Genomic DNA, 7,787 nt, shown 5'->3' with positions numbered 1-7,787 from the left:
GTGGCACTCGGCCCAAAGTACATTGTACTAATAAGGAATTTTTCATATTTTATATTTAATTTATATTTTTAATTTTTGTTCATAAAAATATTAAAAAATATAATTTAAAACAAGAAAAAAGGTTTTTTTTACGAAAATAGTAGGGCAAGACATCTTAAGAGGCATAGATCTCAAAAAGTTACCCCCACCCCCAAAAAAAAGACCACCTCTATTGAACATTTGAGAGTGTGTATACACTTTTATCGTGCAACCCACAACTTGATCACCGGATTGAATGGGTCAATGGTCCAATTGCCTGAATTGGATGATTTTTTATTAATTGCCAGGTTTAAAAAAATAGCAAATCCAAAATCATGGCTAGATGATGGTTCAAACAGTTAAATAGGCCGGGTCAATGATCGGTTGAAAACATTTGTTTAAACATAATTCATTACTCATGATCTCACCTATCAATTTTGGTTCAATCTTTGAGTTTGGATTTGGTTTGAACACAGGGCCTCACAATAGAGTTCACATCAACGCCCCACAAGGAGGTTTCCCACAATGCCACATAGCACATCCCGACCTTGTATTGGGAATATCTCTAGATAATATCTCATCATCTTCCATAATTATCATTGGGAGATGTTCCCAATACAAGATCAGGATGTGTTGTGGGGCATTGATGTGAATTGCCCACACAAGTAGGCCTATAAACGGTATTCAAAAATCTAAATTCGAATCCGAGATTTGACACAGTCGAATTGAATTTGGATAATTCGAATCGGATATTCGGTCGAATTCGAATATTAATTTCTTGTTGATTAAATTATCGGATTGAATTTGGATATGCATTGATCCAATCTGGTAAATATCCGAACCGATATATATAAAATCTCTTAGGGGTAAATGAGGAAATATGTTCCTCAAACACCCAGTCAACCAGCCCTAAACCCTAAATCACTCGACCTTTTCTTCTCAACCCAGGTTTTCTTCTCTCACTACCGCCTTTCCATTCTCTCCTCTCTCAACTCTCACTCTATGCAACAACCAACAAGAAAAAGGCTACGACTCTCTCTCTCTCTAGTCTCCATCTCCTTGCAAACCCTAACCCTAATCCTCCCTTCGCCGCCACCATCGCCCAAGCAACCACACCGACCACACCAGTGACTCAACGGTTAAGTGTCGGTCACCAGACACCACCCCTCATCCTCTGCCTCTCCTCAGTTCTCTCCCATATCTCATCTAATCATCTTCTCTTCTATCTCTTCTCTTTCAAATCTCGGTTCATTATCACAGTTGCTCGAGCAGCCACCATCACCACCAACAGTAAGTTCAATGACAGTAGTCGAGTGACAATAGTCTTGGTGACGACGATCATCACCGACGACAACCATCATCTTCTCCTCTATCTCTCCTTCGCCGCACTGCCGTTGTTAGTGACAGTAGTCTCAACGACAACCACCATCATCGACGACAACCATCATCTTCTCTATCTCTCCTTCGCTGTCGCCATACTACCATCACCATTCACCGGCCACCACAGTCATCGGTCGAATTTGAATTGAATATTCGATTTGATAATCAAAATCAAATTCAAACTCAAATATTTTATATTTGTCGAATATTGAATCGAATTCAGATATTAGTATTCAGAATTGATTTCAAATTTGAATATACTGATTCAATTCGAATTCAATCAGTTTACAGGCCTACACACAAGCAATTTCATGTTTCCAACCATACATTGGGACGTATCAACAATCATTGAAGGCATACCATTCATAATTTGGGCTTCACACATTACTAAAATGTGCCACGCATTTAGAATTTGTATAAGCGCCCCACTGTCTGACACCCCACAGGTGTCCCACACAATGAAATAGCGACACCTGGCTCCATTTTTATGCATGTGGAGTTAACGTGTGCGAGTTAACGGGGATCCCATTCCCGCTTGACCCTCTTTTTTTACTTGACTTTAGAGGAGAACCCCAGTTTACCATCCTTCCATCTCCAATGGAAATCTTTTTTTTTTTCCAACACCGACATTCGTTCCGGCGGTCACACCATAGAAAGGTAATCAACTCTGTCTCTCTCATCTTTGTCACACTTCCACTCTTGTATTCTTGTTATTTTTTTCTTTGATTGCAAAACAGATGAGGAAGGGTTTCTTCACCACTAGCCATCACCGACGACCACCGGCAGCATTTTTCACCTTCAGACCATTGGGATCGTGTTATTAATCTTGTCATTGCGAATCGATGGAGGACTCAGATTCTTAGGACCTCTCGTGCTCTGTGTTGAATTCAACTTAGGCCTCTATAACGTTGCATTGATCCTCGAATGCCACCGGTCTGCGCTGGCAATCACATAGCTACAATCCTCTTTAACGTTGCTTCTAAACCTCCTCAAGTTCTTGTACATGTGCCAAAATTTCTCCTTCTTGTTCTGAAACCTCCAAGCCATCACACTCGTTGGGCTTCAACTTGTTAATTGGTGTCTAATAATCCAAGAACATAGTTGATTTAAAGACATTGAGATTGAATTTCGCAGTTGCAACCAAAACACGCGGATCTGAACAATTCATAGCTTTGCCACAGCTGGATACAAGGATTGAGCTCTTAGAATGAAAAATCAACCACATAGCACAAAAATTGATTAGCTTGTAGAACGAAAAGTAATCATCTCCATCTTGCTCATTTCATTATTTGAGGAAACTCTACCTATAAAACTATTGTCAACTTGCCATAGATGTTTACTTTTATGAAAATACTTTTACATGAAAGCATTTTTATAGAAGTACTTTTATGAAGACACTTTTATGAAAACACTTTTATAAAAGCACTTTTACGAAAATACTTTTATAAAAGCACTTTTATGCAAGTACTTTTATGAAAGCATTTTTGTAAAAGCACTTTTATTTTTATAAAAGTGCTTTCATGAAAGTACTTTTATGAAAACACTTGTAGAAGTACTTTTACAAAAGAACTTTTATAAAAGCACTCTTATGGAAGTACTTTTATGAAAGCGCTTTTTACAAAAGTAATTATATAAAAGAACTTTTTACGAAAGTACTTTTATGGAAATATTTTTACGAAAGTAATTTTGTGGAAGTACTTTTACGAAAGCACTTATATAAAATCACTTTTACGAAACTACTTTTATAAAGAATTTTTATGGAAGTACTTTTACGAAAGTACTATGGAAATACTTTTATGGAAGTACTTTTATGAAAGCACTTTTATAAAAGTACTTTTATGAAAGCACTTCTACAAAAGTATAAAAAGCACTTTTATGAAAGTACTTTTGTAAAAGCTCTTTTACAAAAATACTTTTATAAAAGCATTTTTACGAAAGTATTTTTATAAAATCATTTTTACGAAAGTACTTTTATAAAATCACTTTTACGAAAGTACTTTTACAAAATATCTATGTCAATTGGTAAACATCGACTATTGGAGACCTAGGTTGGTGGTTTGTGAATACTGGCACAATTTTTTATTTGAATAATGAAAATGAACAACACAGGAGACACTTGTCAGTCTAAAAAGAATTCATTTTTAGAAAAAACAAAAAAAAAAGGAAAAACATTTGGTTCATAACAATATTTTCTTGTTCTATTTATTTTTACTTATTCTTTTCCATTTTAGAATTTCATGAATGAGAAAGAATGAAAATTAAACCAAACGTAACCTTAATTTCTCCTCACTTTTCTGGGTTACAGCTTCTGTCATTACAACAACGGCAAGCGGTGCTTCAGCCCAGGGGTTGAGTTCATTCCACCTTGCCGGTAGTGAAAAAACCCCTCCCTCGAATGTTTTGCAAAGAAAAAATAAGAATGGAGGAGTGATTACCTTCCGATGGTGGTGGAATGAGACAGAAGAATGGTAAGCAGGGTTCTCCTCCAAATTTGAGTCAAAAAAGAGGGTCAAGCAAGAATGGGATCCCCGTTACCTAATACGCGTTATCTCCGCACGCATAAAGATGGAACTCGTGTGGGAGGACAGGTGTTACTGTTTCCTTGTGTGAATCACCTGTGTGGCGCTGATGCGAACTCGCGCATTTATAGACTGGTGTTTTTGCTAAACCCGTGCAAGGAGAACTAAACGACCGTTCGGCTCTCGCACCAATGGCTCGATTCTCTCAAATGAAATTCACACCATTCCCGTTACTTCTTTTCCGTTTCACTCTCCCCAGAACTGAATCCACCGAACTCCTGTTCACTCTCTCCCTCTCCAACCGGCGGCGACGAATAGCATCACCGACGATTATTTCCACTGGCGACCGTCGAAAAAACACAGGTAATTCATGCTGATGTCGCTCTTGTGGAGCTCAGTCTCAAAATCGTAAACACGGTTCAAACACGATGAACTTCGCGGTCTGCGGGGGTACCAATCTCCGGGGAATCCGTCACCAATGGTGATGATCGATGCGCAGAGGCGGCATACCTACCTTTCCCATGTTAATGCTTAATCTTTTCTTTGTTAATTAAGAAGAAGAAAATATAAACATTTAAAGGTCAAGGGCTCAAAGCCACCTGTGGTCGTAAAATATAAGAATCTATCGAGTCAGAACTCTGAAACAAATCCATTTTTTTAATATAAGTTTTTTTCCAGAATTAATTTGTTGACTCATGTTACTTTCTTCTGTCATAAATAAATTAAAAGAAAAACGACGGGGTTTTTATAGTTCAGTACTTCGTTCACCCCTAAAAGTGGGAACATCTCCCGATGATAGATAGTATCACAAAGCTTCACAGCAGAGATGTGCTGTGGGGCATTCTGGGGTGGAGATGTAAGCTCTAGAGCTTCGTGGACTGAATCTTGACCATAGATTGATGCCAAATCCCTCAAATGAAACTAAATTCAAAAATTACAGCCCCCATATTCTATTAATAGCCCCCTATAAATCACATTCTGCTTGTGGATTTAGTATCAATTAATGGTCGGGATTCATCCTACCTGTACGATAGGATTAAGGTGGTGTTTGGCATCATATTCATCTCATGGATGGGACTGTGTTCACATCCCAATTTTTCATCCACGACAAAATCTCGTGGTTAGGGACCGTCTACACTTGATTTTTGATCCCCTACTTCAAACTTTTCCTCAAAGGCTGAAACCCTATTGTCTGTTTCACATTTTAATATTTTTGTTAATAAAATAATATTTAAAATATATTTTTTAAAATTTTAACTATTTTACTATTGTTTTTATAAAAAAAAATAATATTTATTGGTTAGTATTAATTCATTGATGCATTTTTCAATATATTTATCATATAAAATGCAAAAATTAGATAACTATGATTAATTGTGTAGATCAAGGTTTTCGACTGCCATTGACCTACGCAGTCAGACCGTTCAGCCCAAGAACTGTCCAGGCAAGTGGTTCCGTTTTACCTCAAACCTGGTTTTTGGCCAAAAATCGTTGAAAAAGTCAACAACCCGTTGACTCAAGCGGTCGAACCATTAACCCGTTAAACGGTTTTTTACTGTTTTTTATTTTTAATTATTTTTTATTTGTTTGTTAGAACGGGCCATCCATTCGAACCAAACGGTCAGATCGTCGACTTGGAAACCAGTGGCCAAGAACAGTTTCGTTTCTGGATCGTTTTTTAAAATGTTGGTGTAGATCATTCCTAAATGTATATGAGATACATTGAATCAAAAAGTGTGGTGTGGACTGGTCCATACCACACCTACAGAACGACACTGTAGGTGTGGACTGGTCCAATTCACACAATTTGTCCACAATTCAGAATAGTTGTAGATTGTGGTGTGGTGTGGATTAGTCAGTGTCTCCCTACCACAGGGTGTAGTGTGAATTAGTCCATACCCACCAATTTCTCATCCACACTACAAAACACCTGCTAAGAATTTTTAGGTCGGTTGAACATTCTCCCTTAATTAAACATTCTCCCTTATTGTTAAACATCTCTTTTTTAAATTTCATTCAAAAATTAATCAATGATGAAGCAAATCATTATTGTAGAAAGTTGAAGGAAAGTTTGGATTTTGAGAAAGTTACCCAAACACAGCCACACGAGATGGGATTAGCTGAATGCAATGGCACCATAAGTGGACTGAGGAACCAATGGTATGATGCCCCATGCCAATCATAAATTGCCCCATTGTGTTCAGCTAATCCTAATTACTCTAGAGCATGGTTTTCAAAACTGGACCGGACCAAACGGTCAGACTGGAAAAATTAGGAACGGTTAGGTGATCAGTTCTGTTTTACCCCAGAATCATTATTTTGCCGAAAACTACTGATTTGGTCAACAAATCACTGACCTAGGTGGTTGAACTGTTCGAACCATTCAATAGTTTAACTGTTTTTTATTTTTTTGGTCAGACCGGGTCATCCATTCAATTCAAATGATCAGACAATTTGACCCATGAACTGGACCCCTGACTGGTTCATTGTCCAATTCGATTTTAAAAACCTTGCTCTAGAGATAGGATTAGCTAGCTGAGTGCAATAACTGTTCAGTGGGCTGTGGAAACCAATAATAATACCCCATATTACTGATAAAATACATGGGATCCCCAATCATTCGACCTCTTACTATTGGTCCCAAGCATATTATGACTGACGGTGGGATGTTAACATTGGTTCTACAGCCCACTACACTACACAGGCATGACATTCAGCTAACTCGAATTATTTTTTCTTAGGTTTAGTTTGATAGGCTCAGTTTGGAAGGAGTATAATTACAAATTTGTAGAGTATAAAACCTTATATTTTGTATTATTTTTTATGTATTTGCACTGTACATATTTGTATTTATACTTCTTCCAAACTGAGCAATAAAAATACAAATATAAATATATAAAGTGCAAAATCTTGTATTGTATTATTTTATATATATATTTATACTGTAAAGATTTGTATTTATACTCTTTCCAAAGGCTTAGTTGTAAAATAATTTCTAATTTGCATTGGCCATAAAAACAGTTTGGATCAGGTCCACCATTTATATTGACCAATTTCAGAAGTATGGGTGTAGGATAAGGGGCACAAAATGTTTATTAAAATCAGTTGGCCCGGATTGTGGAACCAGCAAACTCGCAACCCGTCTCAAAGCCCATTTACCATTCGGATGGTCAGACCACACTGAACCAAACATCAGCCATTCCTGTAGAAACTGGTGAAGAGGTTTGCCCTAAGCCAATTCTGGGTTGATGCCAATTTGTGCACCAAACCAAACAGTTCTTGTAAAAGGGCATGAAAGAAACAAGTGTTGAAAAGTCTCCCTCTGTGTCTCATAGAGACTACATGTTTGATCTTGTATTGGAATCCATTTTGAGAATTTTGCTTGAATTAATATTCCATCCCAAATGTGCTTTCCAAGTAAAAACTTGGAAAGGTTAGGGTCTTAAGCTTCCACAATAAATTCCAATTGAAATGGGTAGATGATGAAAATGGCGAGGCATTTAAAGAACATTGCATAAACTAATTGGTTTGAAACTAGAGGGACCACTTGAAGTTGATTTTGGGGTATGAAGACTAGGTTGATATTATTGATGATTTCTTTAGGCATGTGCTCATTTGTAAAGAAATAAATCACCATGTTATAAACATCTGAACCAATGAAACTCCAAAAAGTATTGATAAAAGAAGGTAGTGTAACCATTTGGTCCTGGGGCCTTGTGAGGATCCATCTGCTTTACAATCGTGATGATATCCTCAAATGAGAGAGGCCATAGAAGAGAATCCACATGATAAGGGAGAAGTTGAGGTAGAGTGAGATTGGCCAATAAAGATGGGTCAAATTTTTCAGTTACACCCCCACATTGAGAATGG

Source organism: Nelumbo lutea, chromosome 1, assembly GCF_056320005.1.
Source record: "Nelumbo lutea isolate HS-2025 chromosome 1, American lotus-T2T, whole genome shotgun sequence".
Classification (NCBI taxonomy): domain Eukaryota; kingdom Viridiplantae; phylum Streptophyta; class Magnoliopsida; order Proteales; family Nelumbonaceae; genus Nelumbo; species Nelumbo lutea.
The sequence above is the reverse complement of the archived record's forward strand: the minus strand, read 5'-3'. Positions refer to the sequence as shown.